Raw genomic sequence first — 12,117 nt, forward strand, 5'->3', positions numbered from 1 at the left:
GATGGTTGGTTCGAATCCAACCGGAGGTTAAGCTTTTCCGAACTTTTGCTGCCAATGACCATTCTTCTTGACACATTCCCAAGTTCTGCGTCAAACATTTTGGCTGCAGAAAAGACGTCACAAACCGTGTTACCCCCTCAGCTCTCCAGCGAATCCAAACACTACCGCTGTTAACGTGGAACAGAAACACAACTGACAAAGATAACTTAATTCCTGGCACACCGAAGCATGACCGCTCTCTGTGAAGCAGTTGAGTCATCTGGGTCATGAACAGCTCGCACAAATGGTAGCGAGGCAATTCCAAACTGTGCTCACAAGCTCACTGGAGCTTTAGTGCACCACCCTTACCTAGAAAGTGCGAAAGTAACATAAAACAGAACAGACTAACAGTGAACCACGAAAAGTGAAGATTACCATTTGAAATCTGTTTTAGATTAGGTTCACAATGCGCAGGTCTCACAACCGGATCAAGTGGGCCGATCACCAGCCGCCTTGTTGAGGACAGAACTGCAGGAAATTAAAGGAATGGAACTCAGTTTCAGATTGCGATAGCTCTTCTTTTAGCCCCAACAACAAAAAACGGTGAGCGGATTCAGTGCAGGATCTGGTTTCACATCATCGGTGAAATAACGATCTCTATTCACTTTCAGAGAAAATGGCGAAGCACGCAAAAACCTGGAATATGACGGGGATATCTCGGTCCCGTATTATGCTGGGGGCCTTTCCAGCTGGATGCTAATGTGATAACAACAGCGTCAGGGGAATACTGCGTGAATACTGCCACATTGGTGGCTCTGTGTTCTGCCACATCGCAGCGTGGTTTAGAAGGAATGATTACGTTTTATTCTCTTGAACTTCAAGACAGCTCATCCCTGCCAAACGTTGCCAGCTTAATCCATTCATGCAAGTGTCAAAGCTAGCATTCAATGAAAAACGTTCTTAAAAACTAGGACCTGAAACGTAGCTTCTCAGCTTGCTCAGCCACCCTGTCAGACAGGCTAAAAGCGGAAAGCAAATACCGTGTACCTGATGATACCTTGTGGCATGCTCACAGCGAGTGAGCGTATTCTGCAGAATAAGCAGCAGAAAGGTATTCCTCCACCTGAACACCTATGCTAGCTCTGGAATCCAAGAATGACAGACCACGTAGCGAGGATATTCGAAAATTAGTGCCGTAACGAGTTGCAATTTTCCTTTTCTTTCTCATTAATCGTGAATTTTCCAGCAGAGCCATGAGCAACTGGAACCTGGCTGTCAGGAGAGTTGGAAACCTGTGTGGGAATCGAGGAGATGCGACTCACTTGCTGTTAGTAAATCAAACAGTTCTTATTTAGAGACGTACAAAACTCTACACATATTTAGGGAAGTTCAAAGGCGATCTGAGATGTGGAAGCAGTAATAACTGTACGTTATTCATCGTTGTTCAGTGTGCGAAATGATCTCCCTCTAGTCTCATTCTTGACTCTTGTTCATGACTGAATCAGACAGAAGGCGTTTCAACAGAGTTGCATTTGACTTGCGTTCCTCCACGTCCGTCGTCATACTTTTCTGCAACTCTGTGATATCAAGAAGACAAAATGGATACAATGACATTCGGCACCCTGACCGTAGTTTCCTCAATTTCAGTGGATGGGTTTCAAACCACATGGTAATATGAGTGACTGTACGAGATTGTGAGTCAAGCAGTTCACCTGAATCTGTAAACCTTTTCATTCCTCATCATGACTGAAAGAGGTATAAGCATGTCCAGTGCTTCGACACTCGAATGTGTGAACTGCTCCAAAACATGACTGAGGATTTCTGGTTTTGGTTCACACAGGTTGAGTTACACCAGAGAGGATCCAAATGCGGCATTTCAGATCTTACGTCTGGATGCATTTGACGGAGACTGTACATCAGGATTCCAGTGTTCGCTGTGACAGGAGCAAATAGCTGTTCTCCTTGACACTGAAGCAGAACACATTGACACATTGACATGTAAAGCACATGCCTTGGTACAGGTACAGAAAGGATCAATGTCCGGTAACTGTGCCTTGAAAGTGGACGCCCATCGAGGTATACAAATCGAAACATATTGTCAACCAGGGAGAAGAGAATTTCACTTGAGAGCGTGGTGCCTGAAAAGCACAGCAGTTCAGGCAGCATACGAGAATCAGGAGAAACGGCGTTTCTGGCAGTAGCGCTTCATCATCTCCAGTCCTCAGTTTATCCGAGGAGAGAAGCTGAACAACGTTTCACTCAACAATAAATTGGAACTGTAATTCTTGTCAGCGCAGCGGCAGACATGGGCGAGCAAATTCAAAGCAGGTTTGTTAATGAGAACAACAAGCAGGAATGCTCCGTTCCCAACAATTCAAAAACTTCTGCATGTAACAGGGAACAAATCAAACTCCTGCTTGGTTTGAACCGAGGACGTGTAGGGTGTGACGTGAACGGACATACGACGTCACAACCGTGCAATTGTGCCGACTGACATTCGTTCCGCACTGAAACTGGCAGCCTCTCAATGCAATACCTTGCTGTTTCGAGTAGATCGATGTTGTCCGGGGTTATTAGCATGATCAAAAATTTTTGGAGAGGAAGTAACAAAAGAGAAGCTGAGCATAAAGTTAGAAGTCGGGAAATATTCAATAAAAAGAAGTGTGCAGAAAGGCAGAGAGATGGAAATCCAACAAGAAGTGTCACTAGTTCTGAGGTGTTAACTCTGTTTTACTTTCCAATATACTCTCAGACCTGCTGAGATTTTACAGCAATTTCTTTTGTTGGTACAGAAACAGAAGATGGGAGAATGATACTGGACGGATCCACTGTGTCTGCTCTGTGGATATTTGACTTCCCTGTCCAACCAGATCACTTCTGTTCCACAGTGAAGCCTCACAATCCTGCCCCACCCCCACTCCCTTTACTGACAATAAACTATTCATTACCTAAACCCACATTGGCACACAACAAAATCATTTTCCTTGTGAATTGGGAACCTTCCAGGAAGAGTTTCCTTCGCGTTCAATCAGAACATTCTGAATGAGTTAATTTTAGTTCAGGACAATCTGACATGGAACCATCACTGTCAGTCCCCCCAACAAGTGGCCATTCCCATTCAGTGACTCTGAGCACATTGGGTGATGTACGGCTCGAGTGGAACATGACGTTTTGAAAGGGTCACTGATCGGCTTGTATCTGTCACTTCCAGTTAAGTCGAGATAGCTTTCACTCAGAAAGCGACGTGTTATCCAAAACAAGGGAACAGACGTGCCAACATAAGTAGCACTCTATTGTCATACTGCAAGTGGAATGGAGAGCAAGGATTGTATTAACGAGGAAAGGCGACCACTATGGGGCATGTCCCCACGACACTCTTGCCAACGCAGGGGCACAGTGGCTTAGTTTATCATTTTATACTGAGCATAATTCACGTGGCACTGCAATTTGCAAGGATTCATTCATTCCTCCCAATCACAAATGACATCATTCATACCTTTCACGTCTCACTGTTATTTCAACAGAAAATTACAATTTATTTCGCACTTGTAGCGGGATTTAATATTCAATATTAATACTTTAATATTTTTACCCTCATGTTTACGTCGCCGATGTGATTCCATCACTCTGGCAGACGGCAAATCAATCGGAAAATTACCTAAGGGCACGCAATCATTTCTGATTAGAATGTCGGACACCCAATCTGCCTGACGAGACACAGTCCTCACAATCAACACTTCCTTTGTTTTTCCTGCCTACAACTTTTACCATTTGTCATTTCCGAGACAGAAGTTTTGATTAAAAACCTTTCCATGAACAGGAACAATCTTCCAATTTTCTGAAGCTGTTTACAAACGAGACTGGATTGTTTGCTCCTTTCACACGGGAAGAGCCGTTGCTGAGGAAGGGGTTTCTCTGAGCTGTGTCCCAGAGCTGAGCAGGAAGCCGCTGATTGAAGCTGTCGTGGCTGCTTTCTGCTGGCAGCGAAGTTTGCAGAGAGTGTGCTCGCATTCTGCTGCGAGTTCCCGTCTCACTCCACGCGGTTTCGGGGTGAAGGTTTGATGATTGCAATGTCGGTACGTGATCGGTCTCAATGATTGATATGAAATAATTGAAGCTCTGTGCCTGGGTGAGGTCGAGTCACCAACATTTCAGCCAAATGCGCTGAAAATTTCAGACACAGAACGTGGCAGAAAAATCGGCTCTCTATGTATCCGAAAGCGAGCTTTTCGAATGGATTTGAGAAGGTTTTGTACAGAAGGAGCACTCACTGTGTTCACAGGCAGTCAATACTTTTCTCACTTTTATCACCGAAAGGACCAGAGGCCTTCGGTGCCACAAACACTGAAATGAACAATATGAGTGCCTGTGTTTGCGGCTCCTAAGGCCTCTGGTCATTTCAATGATAAAAGCGAGAAAATTACTGACGTGTTTGTCATGAATCACTCACACAAATGGCAGATAGACAATTTCAAACGGTACTTCCAAACACCCTGGACATTTAGCACATTGCCAAGTCCCAGAATTTGCTCAAGTAACAGAAAACAAAACAAAACAACAATGAACCATGAAAAGTGAAGATTTCCTATTCCATTCGTCATTAAATTCGGCCAACAATGGTGCCTCCATCTGATCGAGACAGCCAATCATCAGCCTCCCTCATCAAGACAGTAATGAAGGAAATTAGAGAAGTATAGAAACATTTTATAACGCGATTGCCCACCGTTTCGCCACAGCAACAAAAATCAGCGAGCAGATTCAGTGCAGGATGTGGCTTCACAACAGCGGTGAAAGAACGACCTCCATCCACTTTCAAGGAAAACGGTATACAACACAAATAGTCTGGAATAATAACACCCAGCACAGGCTGCTTGGGTCTCGTATACTATGAGTGCCGAGACTTTCATATGAAAAGAGTGTGTTTGTGGTTGTCCATATGATAGTGACAGATGTTGGCCTCGCTCTAACTACTATCCTTGATAGTGTAGGGCTTGGTATCCTCACCTTGCATGCGGGAGTTGAGGGTGCAATTCTCTGCGGCAGAAAATCATAGAGTTTTTGAGCAGAAATATGTGAAGCTCGTGTCTCGGAGTTGTTAAAAACAATGACTGCAGATGCTGGAAACCAGATTCTGGATTAGTGGTGCTGGAAGAGCACAGCAATTCAGGCAGCATCCGAGGACAGGCAAAATCGACGTTTCGGGCAAAAGCCCTTCATCAGGAATAAAGGATGAAGGGCTTTTGCCCGAAACGTCGATTTTGCCTGTCCTCGGATGCTGCCTGAATTGCTATGCTCTTCCAGCACCACTAATCCAGAATCCTCGGAGTTGTTGTTGGAAATTTCAACGGAGCTGGGAAGAAGGTTTGCAGCCTTTTCCTTCCCTTTCTCGATGATATTCTCAGCGCTGCAGAAGCTCCTGTGAAACGCTGCGGCCCTGTGGTGTAATGAATTGAATTAGTTTCAATCCCGCTGCTTCCGATTGTTGGGGTTGCAGAACATAAGACCCAATATCCATCAGGTGCAGGACAAATGTATTTGATGAGATTCCAACAAGGGACTGCAAGAAACAATATATAGGAGAAAGAGGCGAACTACGTGCGAGCTGCATTCCGAAAGTTAATCTAGCCCATAAACGCCATGGACAGCTGTTCCTTATATCGATATGCAGGACACTGAGTATCTCTGATTGTGGGAGTTGGAACTGGGATTATCTGACCGTCTGCAGCACAGGTTACTTCCTTGTGTGAGGTAATTCCTGATGGAACACATGTATAAGTCTATTGATCATTGAGAAATACATGCAAAATAGAAGCCCAGAGCAGTATTTCTGTTGTGTTTCTGGTGCTGCTCTAGTCATACCCTACAACATTGTACGTATTGTGTGCTTCCTGAAGGTTAAGTGAGTATTTTGGGCGGTAATCTGCGTTTTAACTTCAATAACGTGCGTGTGAACCCAGGTACACCAGGTACACCAATGTCTTTTTTGTCTTTCTCTTATTATGTGCAATTGCAACACAATACAGAATCAATTAATATTGGAAGATGACGCACAGAGGCGTGCGAAAGGCCAAGATTTTAGTGATATATATGCAATTATTAGAGATTGCCTTGATTCAGGACACAAGGATGTAAAATGTGTTTTGTGTCGAGATAAGGAACAGTGAGAAAAGAAGTCAGCAGCAGGTGTAGTTGACAAGCCCACTCGCAATAACCAGAGTGAGAAATAAGACGTACAAGAAAAAGTACTGTGTGTGAGTGCTAAAAGATGGCAGTAATCATGGGTGATCTTAATTTCCCCTCTCCCACTCCCGGTTCTATTGTAAAGATTGTTTTGAGAACAATAATCAATAAAACAAGACAAATGAACAAGACGAGCCATATCTTGGTCATCGATTACTTTACTTTACAGGCGACTTAGTTTCTGTCTTTTCTTGGAAACCACCTGAACCACACTTCATTATTGGGTTTCTTTCCATATTAATATGAGTCTGTCTTTTGATTATTCCTAACAAAGTGCATGACCTCACACTCGCAACATGAAACTGCATGATTTATCCAATCACTCATACTGTCGGTATCTTTTTGCAGATTTTCACGTCGTCATCAAAATAAGGCCGCTCACTGATTGCGTATCGGCAGCAGAACTGGACACATTTCTCTCTGCCACTTCCTCCAAGACATTAAGACAGAAAAATCATTGACCATTCTGGATTTCACTAATTATATGTTTTCAATTTGTAAAGTGTTCAATTATCACGATTTGGTGACTTCTTGTGAGTGGACAGTGGACAGTTAATGCTGATTTATTACTCAACACCGTGAACTCTCTTATTGTGCAATGACCATTTATATGGCTCCTAATTGAGTGCTTGATAGAAATTCGAAAGGACTATACCGAATAGCTCCCTTCATTAGCTCTGCTGGTCATGTTAGCAAAGAAATCCGGCAAATTGGCAAGTGTGATTTTCCTTTCAATAAATAATGTTGACTCAGTTTGACTGCAAACATCTCTTCCAAACGTTGTGTTTTTTTTTACATTTTAAATGGTGTCTCGCATTTTCCAAATGACAGCAAAGGGATTGGAGCAGATAGATGAAATTTAGCCCAACAAGTCGGCGACAGCTTTCAATGGTATCACGGCTTATTTGTATAATCCTCAACTCCACTTTTCAGCCTTATCTCCGTAGCCCTTAATTGCAGACTAACTAAATGACTGTCTATTTCAGCTTTGAATGCACCCCGTCTTGACAGACCTCTGTTGGATGCATTTGCACAGACTTGCTATCCTCTGAAAGAGAGAATATCTTCCTCACGTCAGTCTTACATATTTGACCCCTTCCGCAGTGATAAAGCCCACTGGTCCCACATCCTCCACATCTGTAAATCAGAGCAGAATAAACACCTGAAGGTGGGGCTTCACTCTGCAGAGCCAGCTGTGAGTATTTGAAACATTTTCATATCTTGACCTGAGATTATTCAAACAGACATGAATTGCACATTAGATTTGCCAAAAGTGAATCTTCTTCAATATCACTTAGAGACATAGAGTCATAGAAATGTACAACATAGAAACAGACCCTTCGGTCCTACCTGTCCATGCCGACCTGATATCACAACCCAATCTAGTCCCACCTGCCAGCACCCGGCCCATATCCCTCCAAACACTTACCATTCATATGTCCATGCAAATGCCTCTTAAATGTTGCAATTGTACCAACCTCCACCACATCCTCTGGCAGCTCATTCCATACACGTATTACCCTCTGCGTCAAACACGCTGATGTTTGATTTGGAGAGAACTGAGGAGTTTCGTTGAGGGAACTGCAATCATGGATTACCATAGTCATTGAGTCCCCCAGCACGGAGAAAGACTCTTTGGTCCAAACTGATACATGCTGAGCAAAATTTTCATCCACTCTCACCCCACTTCCGTACACTCGACACATATCCGGGCGGCACGGTGGCACAGTGGTTAGCACTGCGGCCTCATAGCGCCAGAGACCCGGGTTCAATTCCCGCCTCAGGCGACTTACTGTGTGGAGTTTGCACATTCTCCCCGTGTCTGCGTGGGTTTCCTCCGGGTGCTCCGGTTTCCTCCCACAGTCACAAAGATGTGCAGGTCAGGTGAATTGGCCATGCTAAATTGCCCGTAGTGTTAGGTAAGGGGTAAATGTAGGAGTATGGGTGGGTTGCGCTTCGGCGGGGCAGTGTGAACTTGTTGGGCCGAAGGGCCTGTTTCCACACTGTAAGTAATCTAATCTAATCTAATCCAAATATGGGGACGGCAAACACGAGGATACACAACTTTAAGACAGATGTCAGAGGTAGTTCCTTTACTCTGAAGGTAGGAAGGGTATGGAATGATTCGTTGTATCGGTAGTAGATTCGCCAAGTTTAAGTGCATTTAAGTCGTCATTAGACAGGCAAATGGACGTACAGGTGGGATGGGCTTCAGATTAGTCTGATAGGGCGGTGCAACATCGAGGGCCGAAGGGCCTGTACTGCGCTGTCATGTTCTATGTTCTATGGTGCTCTCTCGTCCTTGATTCCAGAACCACAGGAAAAAAGATTACAGTACCGTGTTCACCGTATCCATACCTCTCATAACCTTATGCAAGTCTCAGCCTCCTGCACACTAAAGAATAAAAAAAGGCCCAGCTTGTCCAGACTCTCCCTATTACTTCCCTCAGATGATAGTGGCCTGGCAAAATGCTTGTAACTTTCTTCTACTCTCTTTCCAGTTTAACAACCTCCTTCGTTTCACAAGGTGACCAAGACTACAATTGTCCAAGTGCGCCCCTCCCAAAGTCTTGTACAACTGCAACATAACTTCCAAGGAGCAGGAGAACCGACGTTTCGGGCATTTGCCCAAAACGAGCATTCGCCAGCTCCTCGGATGCTGCCTAACCTGCTGTGCTTTTCAAGGACTACACGCTGACTCTGAACTCCAGGATCTGCAGTCCTCCGTTTCTCCACCCTGCAACATCTCTCTGGCACTTCACTCATCCCTGGAACATCTGGATAACAAGGACAACTACATCAGACTTGTGTATATTGGCTTTCGCTCTTTCTTGAACACCATAATGCCAACAAGACTCATCAACAGAATCTGAGTCCTTGGACTCTTTCCTCACATCGAGAACTGGATCCTTAACTTTCTGACCTGCAGATCACAATGAATGAGGTTAGTTGTTTACTCCTCCTCTACAATAATCCCCTCTCAATTCAGCTCTAACTCCATTTACAGATTTACTAATAACACCACCAGAGTGGGTGGGTCAAACACAACAGTGAGCAGTGAACAGGAAACAGAGCTGAGTGACATGGTGTAAAGACAACAATCTTTCCCTCAATGTCAGCAAAACAAGGGAACTGGCCATTGACTTCAGGAGTTGGCCTGAAGGACCGATACTGGTCTCTGTCATTGGTGCTGAGTTGGAGGTGATGGGCAGCTTCAAGTCCGAGGAATAAATATTACAAATAATCAGACTATCCATGTCAACTCTACAGCCAAGAAAGCACATCAATGCATCTACCTCCTCAGACGGGGAAGAAAAGTTTGCATTTTGGCAACGACTCTGACCAATTTTTACATTGCACTGCAGAAAACATTCTATCCAGTCACTTCGTTTGGTCACTGCTAAGCCCGTGCTGCAAGAAATTACAGAGATGGTGTACCTAACCCAAACCATCACACAAATAACTTTTCCTTCCATCGACTCAATCTTGACTTCCCACTGCTTCAGGAATGCAGCAAACACAATCAAAGGCCCCTCCCACCACCGCAATGCTCTTTTCCAACCACTTCCATTGGACAGAAGATGCAAATGTTTGACAATACGCATCAATGGATTCAAGAACAATTTCATCCTTGCTGTTATCAAACTTGTGAATGGACCAGTCACATATAGAGTTGATCCTTCTCTGCACCTGGTCAAAAGCTGTGAAATTTATTAAACTGATGTCCTTATGTAAGGTATGATTTGTACTGAAGAGAATGCAACACAATATTTTTCACTGTTTCTCAGAATGTATGCCTATCATAAAACAAGCAAAATCAATCTGCATACCATACGTTTGGGGCTGGTCTTCTCGATAACACCTTAAAACTATGTCTCCTGTGGTCTATGAAAAAGACTTCCACTATCCATTACTTCCATGACTGTCATAATTTCGAAAGGATCTGTTTAGTCACCCTCAGCCTCGATGGTCATGTGAAAGAAATGATTTATTATATTGTCCCGCATCATTTATGTTGGGAGCTGGCAGGACTGCAGAGTTGATGTCTGATCCGTGAGTGATGAAGTCAATTAGCCTTGTCTATCCGTTGCTTCTTATGGTTTCTGGCATGCGACTATTTCTGTGTCGTAGCTTCACCAGGTTGACACCTTACGTTTAGATATACCCAGTGTATGCACTCATAGAACATAGAACATAGAAAAGTACAGCACAGAACAGGACCTTTGGGCCACGAGATTTAATCCTAATGTCAAATATAGTAACTTAATCTGTGCACCCCTCAACTCACTGCTATCCATGTACATGTCCAGCAGTCGCTCAAATGTCCCCAATGACTCTGCTTCCACCACCACAGCTGGCAACCGATTCTATGCATTCACAACTCTCTGCGTAAAGAACCTATCTCTGACGTCTCCTTTGTACCTTCCTCCTAATATCTTCAAACTATGACTTCTCATACCAGCCAATCCTGCCCTGCGGAAAAGTCTCTAGCTGTTGATTCTATCTATTCCTCACATTATTTTATACACCTTGATCTTGTCTCCTCTCTTCCTCCTTCTCTCCAGAGAGCAGCGCCCGAGCTAATTCAATCTTTCTTCATAAGGCAAGCCCTCCAGTCTAGGCAGCATCCTGGTAAACTTTCATTGCGCTTCCTCCAAAGCTTCTGCATCTTTCCTATAGGAGGGCGAACAGAACTGGACACAATATTCCATGAGTGGTTTCACTCGGGACTTGTAGAGCTGCAGCAAAACCTCGCAGCTCTAAAACTCGATCGCCATTAATGAAAGCCAAAACACCATATGCTTTCTTAATAACCCTTTCCATTTGGGTGGCTACTTTAAGGGATCCATGTACTTTCAAACTCAGATCCCTCTGTTCCCCCACACTGCCAAGGATCCTGTCTTTCATCCTATATTCTGCATTCGTGTTCCACCTTCCAAAATGCATCACTTCGCGTTTATCCAGGTTGAACTCCGTCTGCCATTTCTCAGCCCAGTTCGACATGCTATTAATGTCGCGCTGCAGCCTGCAGTAGTTGTCCATACCGTCAACAACACCTGCAACCTTAGTGCCATCTGCAAATTTACTAACCCACCCTTCAAACTCCTCATCCAAGTCATTAATAAGAACTACAAAGAGTAGAGGCCGAAGAACAGAGCTCTGCAGGACCTCACTCAACACTGACCTCCATGCAGAATACTTCCCATCTACAACGACTCTCTGCCTTCTGTCAGCCAGCAAATTCTGAAACCAGATCGCCAAATCTCACTGTATGTCATACTTGCTGACTTTTTGAATCAAACTCCTGTACTCTTCATTTGACCAGGTTTGATCGCTGGCTCCAAGTCATAACCCTCCCATTCATCTGCTTCCTCTGCCCTTCATTTTCTTCGTAGCCATGTCTTTGGAATGTACTTTCTTTCGAGCCTTCGTAAATTTGTACAGTGCATCCTGGCGGCTGTCATTGAATTACACCATGCAGAAGGGCTGGTAAATAAGGTGCCTCACGTGTGGCACCTTATCAAAGGCCTTTTGGAAGTATAGATAGACCACATCCACTGGGTTTCCCTGGTCTAACCTACTTGTCACCTCTTCAAAGAATTCCAACAGCTTTGTCAGGCACGACCTCCCCTTACTAAATCCATGTTGACTTGTTCTAATCCGACCTTGCTCTTCCAAGAATTTAGAAACCTCATCCTTAATGATAGACTGAAAAATATTCCTCTTGTGGGAAGATATAGGGGCAGAATGCAGGAAGAGGGATGGAAAGGTTCTTAAGCAGTTTTACATAGGGACTGAGGAAGTGTTCGTGGTTCTGACCGGATTGAAGTGGGCATATTCCCAATTCAGGACGGACTTGTATCTTGTGTTCCTCTCTGTGACAAGGGAGGAAATTAC

This window comes from Chiloscyllium plagiosum, unplaced genomic scaffold (genome assembly GCF_037043375.1).
Source record: "Chiloscyllium plagiosum isolate Xiang-an unplaced genomic scaffold, Cpla_swu_hap1 HiC_scaffold_46, whole genome shotgun sequence".
Classification (NCBI taxonomy): domain Eukaryota; kingdom Metazoa; phylum Chordata; class Chondrichthyes; order Orectolobiformes; family Hemiscylliidae; genus Chiloscyllium; species Chiloscyllium plagiosum.